This window comes from Phaseolus vulgaris, chromosome 10 (genome assembly GCF_000499845.2).
Source record: "Phaseolus vulgaris cultivar G19833 chromosome 10, P. vulgaris v2.0, whole genome shotgun sequence".
Taxonomy (NCBI): domain Eukaryota; kingdom Viridiplantae; phylum Streptophyta; class Magnoliopsida; order Fabales; family Fabaceae; genus Phaseolus; species Phaseolus vulgaris.
Genome location: NC_023750.2, coordinates 31194545 through 31209895, shown reverse-complemented (window position 1 = coordinate 31209895; position 15351 = coordinate 31194545). Strand labels below are relative to the sequence as shown.

The window sequence follows — 15351 nt, the reverse complement described above, 5'->3', positions numbered from 1 at the left end:
AAATCATTTTAATTGATTTACAAATGCGGTCTTACCCTACAACCGCATTTGTAAAACAATTTTACCCTAAAAATTTGAAGCGCGCCAGTTTCACTTTCACTTTCACTTTCCTCTCCGCTCTTCGTTTCAACGTTTTGCGCTCAGTTCAGTTTCTTCTCTCTGCGTTTTGTAAGTTTCAGTTTCACTCATTCGTTTTCGTTTTCGTTTTCGTTTTCGCATCATTCATTATTCACTTCGTTGCCATTGTCATTTTCGTTTCCTTACTTCGTTTGTGGCACTTAGGTTACTGTTCCATTGGTGTTGGCTGCTGTTTTCTTGTTCCGCCACCGCCACAGCTTCCGCCGCCGCCTTCGCCTTTGTTTTCCACTCCGATCACCATCAAGCTTCTTCACGACGGAAAGGTTGGTTTTGTATTTAATATTTATTTAATATTTTGAATTTATATTTAATATTTTGAATTTATATTTAATATTTTGAATTTTTATTTAGTATTTTGAATTTTTATTTTTTTGTATTATAATATATATTTAATTAATAACTAATACAACTTGGAATTTATAACTAATAACTAATAATTTATATATTTCTGTGTATTTTGAATTTTTGTTTATTATAATTTATATATAATTTAATAAATTATTTACGGAAACAATTAATTTATATATTATTATATATAAATTTGTATTATATAATTTGTATTTTCTTAAATTTATATTATATATATATTTAGTTAGTTGTTAATTACATTTTAATAAAAGTTTTATGTTATGTTAGTTATTGTTACTTTTAGAATAGAATTATCATGTTTGGATTGAGTCCGGGGGTGTTCGACCCTCGACAAATGTGTGAGATAGAATAGAATACTAATTATTAGAAAATCCTAACTATTCCAGAATATATAATGGATCGAGGTTGGATTAATGTTGTTCGTATAAGTGATGAGTACGAAAGGGGAGTAGAGGAATTTATACAATTTGCGCAGCGTAACGCGATTATTAGTGGTCATGATGGAGCAAAGATCAGGTGTCCGTGCGTTAACTGTTTGAATGGAAGGATATTGGATGTGAATATCATGAGGGAACACCTGCTATGTGTTGGGTTTCTTCGATCTTATACAACTTGGACATGGCATGGTGAATTATTAAATTTACCACGTGTTTCCGTAACTGAAGAATATGTGGGTTCTACCATGGATGAAGCAGTACACGATGATGGAGATGACGATCGATTGGAGGACATGATTCGTGATGTGGGAGCTGAGTGTTTTGCAAAAGCGCATGGATATGAAAGTATGTCAAAAGATGCAGAGACTCCTTTGTATCCTGGATCAACTAACTTCACACGGTTGTCGGTGGTGTTAAGATTGATGAATTTGAAGGCAATAAACGGATGGACTGATAAAAGCTTCACGGAATTGCTCCAGCTGTTGAAGGATATGCTTCCAGAGGGAAATAGTCTACCTAATCGTAATTACGAGGCCAAAAAGATTCTTTGTCCAATGGGTATGGAGTACAAAAAGATACATGCATGTCCTAATGATTGTATATTATACCGGAAAGATTTTGAATTGTTGAAAAGTTGTCCAAGGTGTGGGTTATCACGTTATAAGTTGAAACAAAAAGATGATGATTCTATTGATGACATGGAAAAGCATGGACCCCCAATGAAGGTTATGTGGTATCTTCCCATCATTCCAAGGATGAAGCGTTTGTTTGCAAACCCAGACGATGCCAAGAATCTTAGATGGCATACAGATGAGAGGAAATGCGATGGCATGTACCGACATCCAGCTGATTCTATTCAATGGAAGAAATTTGATGATGACTTTCTAGAATTTGGTAAAGAATCAAGAAATATCCGACTTGGTTTAGCTACAGACGGAATGAATCCGTTTGGTAATATGAGTGCAAATCACAGTTCATGGCCTGTATTACTAGTTATTTACAACTTACCTCCTGGATTGTGCATGAAGCGAAAATACATGATGTTGTCTATGATGATATCCGGTCCGAAACAACTAGGGAATGATATTGATGTTTATCTAAGTCCCCTAATTGAAGATTTGAAGTTAATGTGGGACCAGGGTGTCGAAGTATTTGACGGATTTGCTAATGAAACTTTCAAGCTTCATGCCATGTTATTTTGCACCATCAATGACTTTCCGGCATATGGTAACTTATCAGGTTATAGTGTTAAGGGTCACAAAGCGTGTCCAATATGCGAAGAAGACACTACTTCTCAACAATTGAAACATGGAAGGAAAACAGTATATCTTCGGCATCGGAGGTTTCTTAGAAGTCATCATCCTTACCGGAGGTTGAAAAAAGCCTTTAATGGACACCAAGAGGGTAGTGGTCCACCAACTCCATTAACCGGTGTTGAGGTTTACGAAAAGGTAAATAACATAGACTACACCTTCGGTAAGTAAAAAAAAAAGTCATCTGTGACAAATATTTGGAAGAAGAAATCAATCTTCTTTGATTTTCCGTACTGGTCGAGGTTAGAAGTCAGACATTGTATAGATGTAATGCATGTTGAGAAGAATGTGTGTGATAGCTTAATTGGTACACTTCTTAACATTAACGGGAAGACGAAGGATGGTCTAAATGCTCGTTTAGATTTGATTGAGATGAACATATGCGACGAGTTGGCACCCATAGAAATGGGTAAGCGTACATATTTGCCCCCAGCCTGTTACACAATGTCAAAAGATAAAAAAATTAGTTTTTGTCAATGTCTAAAAGGTGTGAAAGTGCCACAAGGACATTCCTCAAATGTGAAGAGCCTAGTGTCAATGCAAGATTTGAAGTTAATTGGGTTGAAGTCTCATGATTGTCACATCTTGATGCAACAGTTGTTGCCGGTAGCTATCCGTGGGATCTTACCAAAAAATGTTAGACATACCATAACCCGTTTGTGCTCATTCTTCTCTTCCATCTGTTGTAAAGTCATTGATCCCTCAAAACTAGATGAACTTCAAAATGAAATTGTTGTTATCTTGTGTGAATTGAAGATGTTTTTTCCTCCGTCTTTTTTTGACATCATGGTTCATCTAGTTGTGCATCTGGTAAGAGAGGTTAGATTGTGTGGACCAGTGTACTTAAGATGGATGTATCCTGTTGAGCGGTATATGAAAATTTTGAAAGGTTATGTGTAAAATCATTATCGTTCAGAGGCTTCAATGATTGAAAGGTACATAGCTGAAGAAAGTATTGAATTTTGTTCAGAGTACATGACAAAAGCAAATCCAACAGGTGTTCCAGCTAATTCATGGCACCACAGGTGTTCTACAGGTAAATGTTTACGTGGTGTGAATATTGTAAGTAAATCTCGATCAGAAGTCTTGCAAGCACATTTGTACATATTGAATAACACGGATGAAGTTGTACCATACATAGAAGCTCATAAAGCCATTGTGAAGGCAAATAACCCAAGACAAGCAGAGAAATGGGTCTTGATGGAACATAATAGAACTTTCATGCCTTGGTTTAAAGACGAGGTGTTCAAGGATTCAACGGCATCAGAGACCTTGACCTGGTTGGCTGCTGGATTGAAGTTTGATGTCATCTCATGTACAGCGTACGAAGTGAATAATTGTATATTTTACAGGAAGTCCATGGATGAAAAGAGTACAGTTCAAAATTCTGGTGTTACTCTTGAAGCCGAGTCAATGCAGTTTTCGACTTCGAAAGATACAAATCCAGTACTTGGATCAATGGCATACTATGGGTTTATAGAAGAGATATGGGAGATTGACTACACTAAGTTTTTCGTTCCAGTTTTCAAGTGTAAATGGGTTGACAATAAAAGTGGGGTTAAAATTGATGATTCAGGATTCACACTAGTGGACTTTCGAAAGATAGGGTATCGAGATGAACCATTTATAATGGTTCAACAAGCATCTCAAGTTTTCTACGTGAAAGATCCTACGTCAGAACATTGGTATGTCGTTTTACACGACAAAAAACAAGGGGAGACCATAGATGATATTGAAAATGGTGACCCCTGTTCATTCATACCAAAGATAATTAATAAAGATGACGATGTAGTTGATGATGTACATGCAACCCGTAAAGACCACAGTGAAGGAATTTACATATGAACTTTCAACCTCCATGCAACCTGTAAATAAGCATTTTTTATTTACATTTTTATGTATTATTTTTATAAGATTTTAATTCGATGCAGATTAACTAATGTTTGTTACCTAATTTTTTTAACAGAGACATGGATGACGATCAGACCCCAAACAAACCTCGATCCGGACGAGGCAGCAGAGGACCTACTAGATTGAAGCGTCTCGCATTGAGACGTGCTGCTGGTGAGAAGACACGTGTTGACATTGACGTCAACACTGGAGTGGCTTTTGGTCCTAAGGTAGATGAGTTTATGAGCTATCTTAGAGTTGTTTCTCGTGAGAGGCTCTCCATTCTGATTAATTCATGGGATGAGGTGTCAGAGGCCGACCGGAACATGATCTGGGAGGATGTTCTGGTAAGCTTTACATTTTGATATAATGCTTTTTAATATTCATTGATTAATTTTAATTTGCTGATGTTATTTTACAGGCAAACTTTGAAATTCCTGATGTGAAACCGCTTCGATCAAAGATTATATCCAATATCGAACTCAAATTTCGTACCTTTAAGTCAAGACTGACTTCGAGATACATTTTTGGCGACCTTAAAGACAAAAATCCATGTTTAAAGTACCAACATATTGATGAAGAGACATGGCGTCTTTTTAGAGAAAACCGTGAAAATGAGGCTTGGATGGTAAGTGAAGTAACTTTTTTGTTTATATAACATTAATAAGTTTATCTTATTTACTTCAGTTTGTTTATTTCAATTATGACAGGATCGTCGGAAGAAAGCTCAAGAGATAGCTTTGAAGAATCTTACCCCGCACGTTATGTCTCGTTCGGGGTATCGAAAACTTGAGCAAACACTGATGGTGGAAAAGGAGAAATCTCAACAGGGGACGTTGTCTGAGAATGTGGAAACAAGGGTCACTTCTCCTCCATCACCACCTTTTCGCCATGTAAAATGCAAGAGGGCCCGAATTAAAAAGTCGGGTGCACCAAGTTCTGAGCAATCCGGGGTTATAATCGAAAAAATTGTAAGTTATTTTTGTTATTTTCATTTTTTTTAAAGCATTAATTATATTAATGATTGAAAATATGATTTTTGTGTACTCTTGTAGGATTCCTTGGAATCCGACGGTAAATTTGTTGCTGAAGGTCGTCACGATATCCTGGTTGAAGCAATTGGACGACCTGAACACTCTAGTCGTGTTCGTGCAGCTGGACAAGGGGTCGGAATTAGACTTTATTTTGGAGTTTCAGAACGACAGCCATCCTCCTCCTCCAAGAACGAAACTCAACTGAAGACTAAGTTACGTGAAGAAATAATGGAGGAGATGAGAAAGGAGACTGATTTGATGTGGCTGGAGATGAAAAAGGAGAATGATCGAATGCGACAAGAGTTTCTATCGCAACAAGTTTGTGCTGAGCCGATTGAACCCCTTGTTAGTCCCACTCCCAAGAGCACAAAGGGGAGTTGTGCGGCTCCTCCAACATCAGGGGATGATATCAATGGGCAGACAAAGGATTGTGAGCTACTGGTAGTGGGTGGCAAACTTCCTCGGGTGGTGGCACTTGGAAAAGTCTATAAAAACGCCACCACCTTACATAACGTTCCTCTCTCCCCTGATGTGGCGAAGGTAACAGTTGAAAAAGTACGATTTCCTGATGCTCGTGTTCCACTACCTTCAGATGAGGTAACCACTGTGGCCGATGCATTTCAGACATTCGTTGCCTGGCCCAGAGAGCTCATTTGATCTATGCCCGAACCGCATGTAATAATTTCATTTCATTATATTATTTTTTATTTATATTTATATATTACATATAATTTAATACAAATGTTGTTTATCTTGTAGAAACCTTTTCAGCCACCAAGTCCGGAAAAGAAGCGTGAGGTTCCAGTTGACGATCCTATAGCTTCCCTACGTCTCATTGCTAGTCAGATTGGCAATGATCCTTTTCCAGTTCCGTGGGATAATACATTTTTTCAAATAAACACTGAACTGCCACTGATAATTTACAACACAGATTTATCAGAATTTATATCTGGGAAACAGGAGCTCAATATAAGTATAATTCAATTTTTTATGATGTAAGTATCTTTACCTATTATTCCATTTACTTTATGTTAAATTATTATTGATTATGCTTTAACTAAAAACTTGTAGGTTTTTGCATAGAGTCTGTATCACTGAGGGGAAGGAAAATATTTATGGATTCTTAGATCCTGCATATACTAATCCCGTTGGACCAAACTCAACTGAGACTCAAGCATACATCACTAACACCCTGGAAAAAGAGGGAAAACAAATTTATTTATGCCCTTATATTAATGAGTAAGTTTAATTATATGTCATCAATTATTATTATTTCATGTTTTAAATATTTACTAACTCTTTTCATTGATCATATAGGCATCATTGGCAGTTACTTGTCTTATCAATGGTTGATAAGACTGCTGTGTGGTTATGTTCCCTACACAAGAAGATTCCCACAAAATTTAAGGATATCATTGATACGTAAGTATAGTATAAACTTAACTTTGTATGTTACTAATTAACCATCTACTAACGAGGTTTTTTGTATTAACCAGTTCATGGCGTGGATATAACATCTTAAAAGGTCGATCCAGTTCAAATAATTTGAACTACATAAGAGTAAAGGTTTGTAATTTTTTTCTTTCTCTATTATCATTGTTTATCAATATACTAACATATTACTTTTTATTGAATTATAGTGTAATAAACAACCAGGAAGCTATGAGTGTGGCTATTACATTATGCAATGGATGATTACCATTATAAGACTAGGTGTTAAAACTGGTTGGAAAGAGGTACTATATATGTTAAATCATTTTTATAATTCTTGAACACACACACACACACACACACACATATATATATATATATATTAAATCATTTTTATAATTCTTGAACATATATATATATATATATATATATATATATCTAAAAACTAATTTATGTCAACTTTGCAATGCAGTTATTCATAGAAGAAACACCAATGAATGAGGAAGGCATTTCATATGTTAGAGATTCCTTGTCCACATATTTCATTAATTTTTATAACTCTAGCATAGGTAAACAATAGTGGTTTTATTATATGTAATTTGATCACTTGTAAATGTACATTTTGATGATTTCAATTGATTACTATATTTCTGTATTTGTCTGGCTGGGTTTGATCATTATGCAGGTTATTAAAATATATGGTTTCTGCACAAAACAAACTGCACTTTAAAAAAAAAACACTATTTACAAATGCGGTCATTTACCAAGACCGCATTTGTAAATAGTGATTTATGAATGCGGTTTTTACCAAGACCGCATTCATAAATCCTAAACACCAAACCCACATCCCTCATTCAGAATAATATACAAATGCGGTTACTTAAAATAACCGCATTTGTAAATGTGATTTATGAATGCGGTCCTATGACCGCATTTGTAAATGCCAGATTTACGAATGCGTGCTGATGAAATGCGGTTCTATGACCGCATTTGTAAATTTAAAATAGCCGCATTTGTTTTACATTTCTGCACTAGTGTGGGATAATCAGTCCTTCATATGTACCGACACAGTACCAACTCGCAGATATTTTTACGAAGACACTGGGCAAGGAACAATTTTTGACGCTACGATAGACGTTGGGGTTCATGATTTTCACCTACCAACTTGAGGGGAGTATTTAGGAAATAATAATTATCAAATTATACGCAATTATTGTATACAATATTGTACGATATTGTACCCAATTATATGTAATTAATTTAATAATGATAGAATCTCATGATGAGTGAATCTCTATCTAATTAGATTGTAATTTGGAGAGAGAAAGTCTCCCTACACTAGTATATATTTCATATACATGAAGTGATGTAAATACACACATAAGAGAATAAAAACATTTTCTTTCTTCTTACATACAATTTTCTTATAAAGAAATAAATTTTTCTCTATGGTGAAGACTTGGTGCATTCTTTTAATAGATTATTTTTGGAAAAGCACTTTTTGTTAAAATATGCTCAATAGGTTGACGAAGAAACGATTATTTTTCCTTAAATACATTACACCAGACAAACTCAAAATTAATATATATATATATATATATATATATATAATATAATATGTTATAAATGTGTTTGGCATGATGGTGGAAATGCCCTTCTGGGAGGTGAGCAAGGCTTGCCTATGGCTATGAGTGTCATTAGCTCAGGTGATCATTACTTCTTCACTTCTTTTTCAATTCTCATATTTATAGATTTTTTTTTATTATTCATATAACACCTTTTGAAAGTTTAAGATATTATATGTATTACTCTTTTGTTAATTGTATCTTAATTTCCAGTCTCATAGTTTAAACTTATCTATTTATTATGAAGTAAAAATGAAAAGAAGTACAATAGGAACTCTTAATTATTTTATCATCATAAAAAATTGTTATATTTCTTGTTTCACGTATAAACATTACACAAGGAATAAACTTCAAAAATATAATTTTTATATATTATAAAAAAACCAAATAATCTAAAAATTTGGCATTATTATTGGTTACAGTAAAAGTTTGAAATTTACAATGAAAAACACTCGTTTTATATAGCGATGTGATACTTGTGCATGTTATACATAGTTTTGTGCATAAGTGATTAATTTCAGAGGCTGCAATGTTCGACGTGGAATATGCGAGATGGGAAATTTATGGATCTAATTGCTTTATGTGGTACAATGACTATCAGTTTTATTCTAATGGCTCTACACTTGTAAGTGGTGAGTCCTTTGGCACTTGTTTACATTTTTAGCAACTGAATTTATAACAAAACTAAGATACAATTCTTTAACAATCAGAATTAAAGTTTTACTAAGATAATCTATAATGCAATTTACTGATAACTTTTATTAGGTTGATGAGTGATATGAAACTCTAATTCTTGTTTAAGACAACACTGGAAACACCTGAAATGTATCTTACTGATTTATCCTACTGATTAGAAATTAAGACATGGTTATAAGGGTTTCCTTGTGATGTCTAATAACTAAAGGAATGAATTTTAATATATAGCCTTGCTTTGTGGTGCAGCTGCTTGGAGTCCTCTTCTTGCAAATCATTAATAATTGGCTTCACTCTTGCTGTCTCGGCTGCCCTCTTGATGTTTTTTTAAGTTTGACCCTTATTTTATAAGTTCTTTTAGAATGTCAAGAATTTGCAACGGCTAATTATTTAATTCAATTTTCATTATTTCTGTGGGATTTTGTTTTGTTGACATATGGTTTAGCAGTGCAAATGTATTTGTGCTGCAAAACTTTTATTCTGTATGTCTCCCCTGTTACTAATTTATTTGTTTCTCTCTTTATTTGAGGGCTTTGTGATTAATGTTAGGATCATGCATTTCAATTATCATAAACTCCATTTTTTTTTTCAATTTAAGATTAGCTAAATTGAGTTCTTCGCATAACTTGTGGTAAAAAATTTCTTTCTAAAATAGACATACTCAAAATAGTGATACAATGAAGTCTCAAAGAAATTTGATATGAACGTTTTCTAGGCAATGGTGATGGATGGGAAAATTAATGATGCACTTATATGTAGAGCAACAAATGATGCATAGACTCACTCCATCAGTAATATTCATCAACCCATCATGTTTTCCCTTTTCGACAATCCTTATTTTTCAAATCGTAGGGGTTCTTGTAAATAGTGAGGGTTCGGAAACACCTGGAAATAGCAGGGATTTTCAAACCACTGGAAATAGCAAGGATTTAAAAATTATCAAAAATAGTGGGAGTTTCAAAACCGTTGGAAATAGTGGGAGTTTCAAAACCGTCGGGAATTGCGGGGGTTTCAAAACTGTCGGTAATGACAGGTAATCACTTAGCGACACTTGATCTACCAGAGAAAAAGCAAACTGCGGATAACGCTCTTAACGGGAGTTAAAACTGTTGGTAACGTCAAATATAACTCCTGTTAAAATTAATTTTTTTTTGGTGAAACTCCCTTATTTTAAGGCCTTTTTTGTTTTGAAATATTATATATTCTTAGATATTTCTTCCTTAAAGACTTATCTCCTATCCAAGTATCATCCCAAAATAAGATCTTAACACTGACCCGACCTTACACAAAATATTCTTCCTAAACCATTTTCTCCTTTCTCCAAACCCACTTAATTTCCTAATATCTCTCCACCACAAAGATTTACATTTATTCTATTTATTTTTAATTAAAGATCGTCATGGTATATCGATTTTAGAATTTGCACCCATAAGCCATCCTCATCCTTTTCTAATCTCCATGTCCATTTACCTAGCAGGCCTTATTAAAACATTTAAAATCTTTTATAAACTGATTTAGGTGTGCAAATATGTTTCCAACTTTACCCACATGATCTTTCTCCATTCTTTATCCCAACCCCACAAAAACTCTTTTTGAATCTTAATATTTTGCTTTCATACTACACTACAAGAAAAAATGATTTTAATGAGGGTTTATTTTTACACTACCAAAGGTTAAAACCTCCGTTAAGTCATTTACCCAAGATTGTAATTTTCCTCGCTAAATCATCCCTAGGAAACGTGTTCCCCGGGATTTTTTTAAACCCTAGGAAAAGTCTTTCAAAACCTCCATAAAATACTATGGGTTTCAAAACCTCCGTAAAATATCATGGGTTTCAAAACCTCCGTAAAATATCATGGGTTTCAAAACCTGCGTAAAATATCATGGGTTTCAAAACCTCCGTAAAATACCATGGGTTTCAAAACCTCTGTAAAATGCCATGAGTTTTAGAACCTCCATAAAATACCATGAGTTTCAAAACCTCCATAAAATACCATAGGTTTTGGAACTAAAAACATTTAGATTTTTACAATTTTATCATTTGAGCATTCATGTTCTTTTTCCACCACAATTATTTATATCTATTATATTTATTTATCTATGTTTGATAAATTAATTTTTCAATATATAAAATAAATTTTATATATATATATATATATATATATATATATATATATATATATATATCCTATTCACTATTTCTATTACTACTCGTAAAAGTTACTAATAGAATTTTTTTGTTCATAGATCCAAACAACAAAAGAGAACTCCATTATGCTCTTTATCAGTCCTTGTCCCCAATCACTCCATTTGAAAAAAATTTATTATGGTTAAGGAAATGAGAGGAATAAAAAGTTTAGTTTCTCATGGTGGAACAGAAACCCTAACCATTTTGTGATTCACCTGTGATGTTTACAATTATTTGCATTTTTTATCAAAATGAATAGTTTAGTTTCGATCGAGAGATGAAGATATATTTCAATGCAATACTTCTGTAAAACACATTAAAATGTTGGAAGCGTAAATTTTGAATTACATTACATCAAACTTAAAATAACCAAATATCTAAAATATTGCCTGAGTAAAGCAAGATATCTATTCACAAATTGAAATCAAGTCATATTTCGGAAGTTATACAAAAAAATCTTCTTACTTTGCCCTAACCAACTTAAGTGGTAATGTTTCCATTGCCAGCTGAAAGTTCACAGAGACGAAATCAGAAACATGTCTTTGGTAGCATAATAAAAGTGATACTTCAAAGTGAAGATTGATAAATGATCACAAATCTAACAAGGGACCTGCACCTACCCAGAGTTATAAGGTCAGATTTCTTATGCAATTTACTTAGCTTTGACTGAAAGCTTATAACAATTGCAGCTTTGAACTCAATTGAGAAGCGATTGCACCAAAGTGATAGCATAAACATCAAGCTCAATTGATAGCATAAATTCAGTATTTATACATAGCGGATACTTTATTTAAACTTAAAAACAAAATGTTTCTATAAAAAATAATAATTAAAAGTGTACTTTCACCTTTCTATAAAACACTAATTTTCCAACATAATATTTTATTACCTAACTATCCAATTTTATATTTTCACCTTGCACATTTGCAATTAAAGTTGGACACTCCTCTGTTGTTCAGCGAACAGCGTTAAAGCTAAAAAAATTCTACTCTTTTTTTTCTATTCCAATGACCTTATTTTGGCTAATACCTCATGTCAATTTCTTTCTTTTATAGTACAAATTATGTTTGGCTATGATGGATGCACCTACTTCATTTGTTTGCAATGGAAGACTAAGAAAAGAAACAAAGAAAGAAACAGAGAAAAAAAAATAAGTTATCGAATTTAGAAGGCTTGAAAACAAACCATAAAAATGAAGATAAACATTGGTGTCCCTCGAATGACAAGTTTCACTCATCACCCTTTGGACATTCAACATCTAAAACCCGATCATTTTAGCTCCATCCCTTTCAGGAAGAAGCTTTGATGAGGTACACTGCACACACATACAATCATATATATCAGTCGTGTATATCATTCAAACGTGGTAACATGTATATATATTGATCCTGCCTGTTGACCAGAACGTTAAAGCTTGCCTCGTCAAACTTGGATCGACGTGTGCACCGCGTCAACCTCCGTCCTTCGTCACGATCCACCTCAAGAACCTGCAAAAGAACAGAGCGGCGTCGCTGCGGCCGATCGCACTCCAACGCCCAAGTCAGTGACTGAACCACCAAATACTTCAAGAATAACACTCAAGAACTCTCAAGGAACCGTGAACCAGTTCTCTCTCACAGTATACTCAAGAACTCGCAAGCGTAAAGAAGACAATCTGAACGTGCGTACCTCAGAAGTTCGTTGGGAAACCCTTATATACCTGGACACTTTCTCTCTCCTGACAGTTACAAACCTGGACACGTGGCTCACATCCAGCTGTACACGTGCCATCATCTGGAGCCTCCTTGACTTGGGCGCTGCTTCTGACTCTCATTTGGCTAAGTTACTTATGCCTGACACTACTTAGTGCATAGCTGTCCTGGAGTGCGATCTCTACTGGATTGGCGAGCTAGGGTGCCTTCGTACACACCTTCCCTATGGTCTCGCCGGCCGCCTTCATAATGTGCACCACCTTCATCTTCGGCGATGTGCTTGCTCCGGCGATCTCTAATCACTTGGTCGCTTGAGTTTACATCTGGCGACTTCATCTTTAACTCGGTGACCGCCGGTTCTGGTATGTTGGAGATCGGAGCACGCCAACTTAATAACTGGCGACTTCACGAGCCCCCCGACTTCCTTTCCTTCTGCCAACCTGGCGTCCTCTCAACACGCCTATACAATAGCTTGGTGCCACGTCATCACTTCCGACTACCAGGACGGTACATATATAGCATCACACTTGATTAGACACTTGCATAGTTATGATTTTAACTAGACACCTTTTATTCAAATTAATTAATTGAACGTGATGTCTCACTTACACAACTGACCAAAGCTAACATAATTCACTGAATTTGAACATTTTTTTGGTAAAACTAGAGTTTGCTTTTGCACCAAAAAGTGAAATAATGTTTGATGGAATGGAAGAGTTTAAGGTCAGTGAGTATTTTTGGTTTTCCTAATCATCCTTCTAAAGTTTATTAACATTAACAAATTCTAAATCAAATTGTAAATTATCAAACCATAAATTGTTATTTTCCATAAGTTTATTAACATTAACACTAACTTCGCCACAAGTTATATACATGATTTCTGAATGAATAATGATGTGCATGGAAATTAAACTGAATTAGATAAAACCTAGAAGTGAAGCATTCAGAACCCTAGAATTGAGGGGGATAAAGGAATTAGACCTAGCAGGCGAGGAAGTCTTTGTGATTGAGGAGACAGTGAGAGTACGAGACACAGGTAGGGTCATGTTCGCGGGCGGCGCAGAGGTCGACGATGGCTGCTGACCGGAGGGAGGGATCAAAGGAGAATGCGTTGAGGAAGAGGTCGCAAGAACGACATTGACGATGGAGGTTGCGTTTTTTCCGACGAGGAGAAGCTCCGACTATGACTTGGCGTCAACGACGAGGAGAGAAAACGAGAATGTGAAAAGACAAAGATGGAGATGAGATAAAATGAGAAGGTTGAGAGTTGCTCCCTTGTAGAGAACCGATTCCGTGGTGGAGCAAAGGCGGAAGGAGCTTCTCTGGAGCAGCAGATGGAGAATGGGTTTTGTGGTTTTTTTTATGGAAGCGTGGCTCAGCAGATGTCGTGAGTATGTGGTGGAAAACAAAGTGTATAAGGAAGATGAAAAAATTAATTATATTTATTTAGGGGTATTTAGGGAGGTTTTAGAAAACCTCAGGTATTTTTACTGAGGTTTGTACGAAAAACCTTAGAAATTTAACAATTAAAAAATATTTATTTATTAAATTTATATGTGGATTATATTAATTTTTTCATAAATAATTATTTTAGTGATAAAAATACTAGTTTTTCTTATAGTATATTTTTAAGAAAAATATCTATATAAAATAAATAATTAATTAGTTTTAATAAAATAAATATTTAAGAATAAATTTTTGGAACTTAAAGAAGGTTAAGAAAACCTCCGCTATTTTGTAGAGGTTATAAACCTTTGAAAATTAACTAAGGTTAAGAAAACCTCCATTATTTTGCGGAAGTTTTAAAATAAACCTTTGTAAATTAACTAAGATTAAAAACATCTTCCTTATTTTGCAGAAGTTTTAAAATAAGCTTTAGAAATTAACGAATGTTAAAAAAATCTCTGTTATCTTTGTGGAGGTTTTAAAATAAACCTTTGTAAATTAACGAAGGTTAAAAAAACCTTCGTTAATTTGCAAAGGTTTTAAAATAAACCTTTGAAAATTAACGAAGGTTAAAAAAATCTTTGCTATTTTGCCGAGGTTTTAGAATAAACCTTTGAAAATTAACGAAGGTTAAAAAAACTTCTGTTATTTTATTGAGGTTTTAGAATAAACCTTTGGAATTTAACTAAGGTTAAAAAACCTCCATTATTTTGTTGAGGTTTTAGAAAAATCCTCCATTAGTTAAATCAATTCCTAAGGTTATATTAACCTCCGCTAAATAACCTCCATTAAAACCTTTTTTTCTTGTAGTGTTAGTAATGACGTTTTAAACAAAGATAAATAATATAAAATAGTTGATAGCTCTAATTTGATTAAGGTAGTTCTACTTTGATTAAGGTAGTTCTATTGACAAAGGAACTATGTTTTTCCTTTCTGTTTAGTTATATAATCTCTTTCTAATTTTTGTTATCATATCTAACCAAAATTCTTTTTCTATGGTTTCCTCAACTAGAATGCTACTACAAGAAAATTATTAAATAGAAACCAATTTTAAAGATAACAAATAATTAGTTGTTATATTGACTATATTAGAAAC

General features: G+C 34.1%; 1 long non-coding RNA gene across 3 annotated transcripts; it reads right to left on the bottom strand.

Moving 5' to 3' along the window:
* Positions 1–11406: 11406 nt before the first annotated feature.
* On the bottom strand, positions 11407–14203 carry LOC137819495 (uncharacterized). Of its 3 annotated transcripts, XR_011082327.1 has the most exons (3): positions 13791–14203; positions 12304–12433; positions 11407–11624 (listed from the first exon to the last, which is right to left on the bottom strand). It is a non-coding gene; the product is annotated as an uncharacterized lncRNA (long non-coding RNA). The 3 variants fall into 3 exon arrangements; XR_011082326.1 differs by having other exon boundaries at positions 11407–13305; XR_011082325.1 differs by having other exon boundaries at positions 11407–12433.
* Between the last annotated feature and the right edge of the window lie 1148 nt (positions 14204–15351).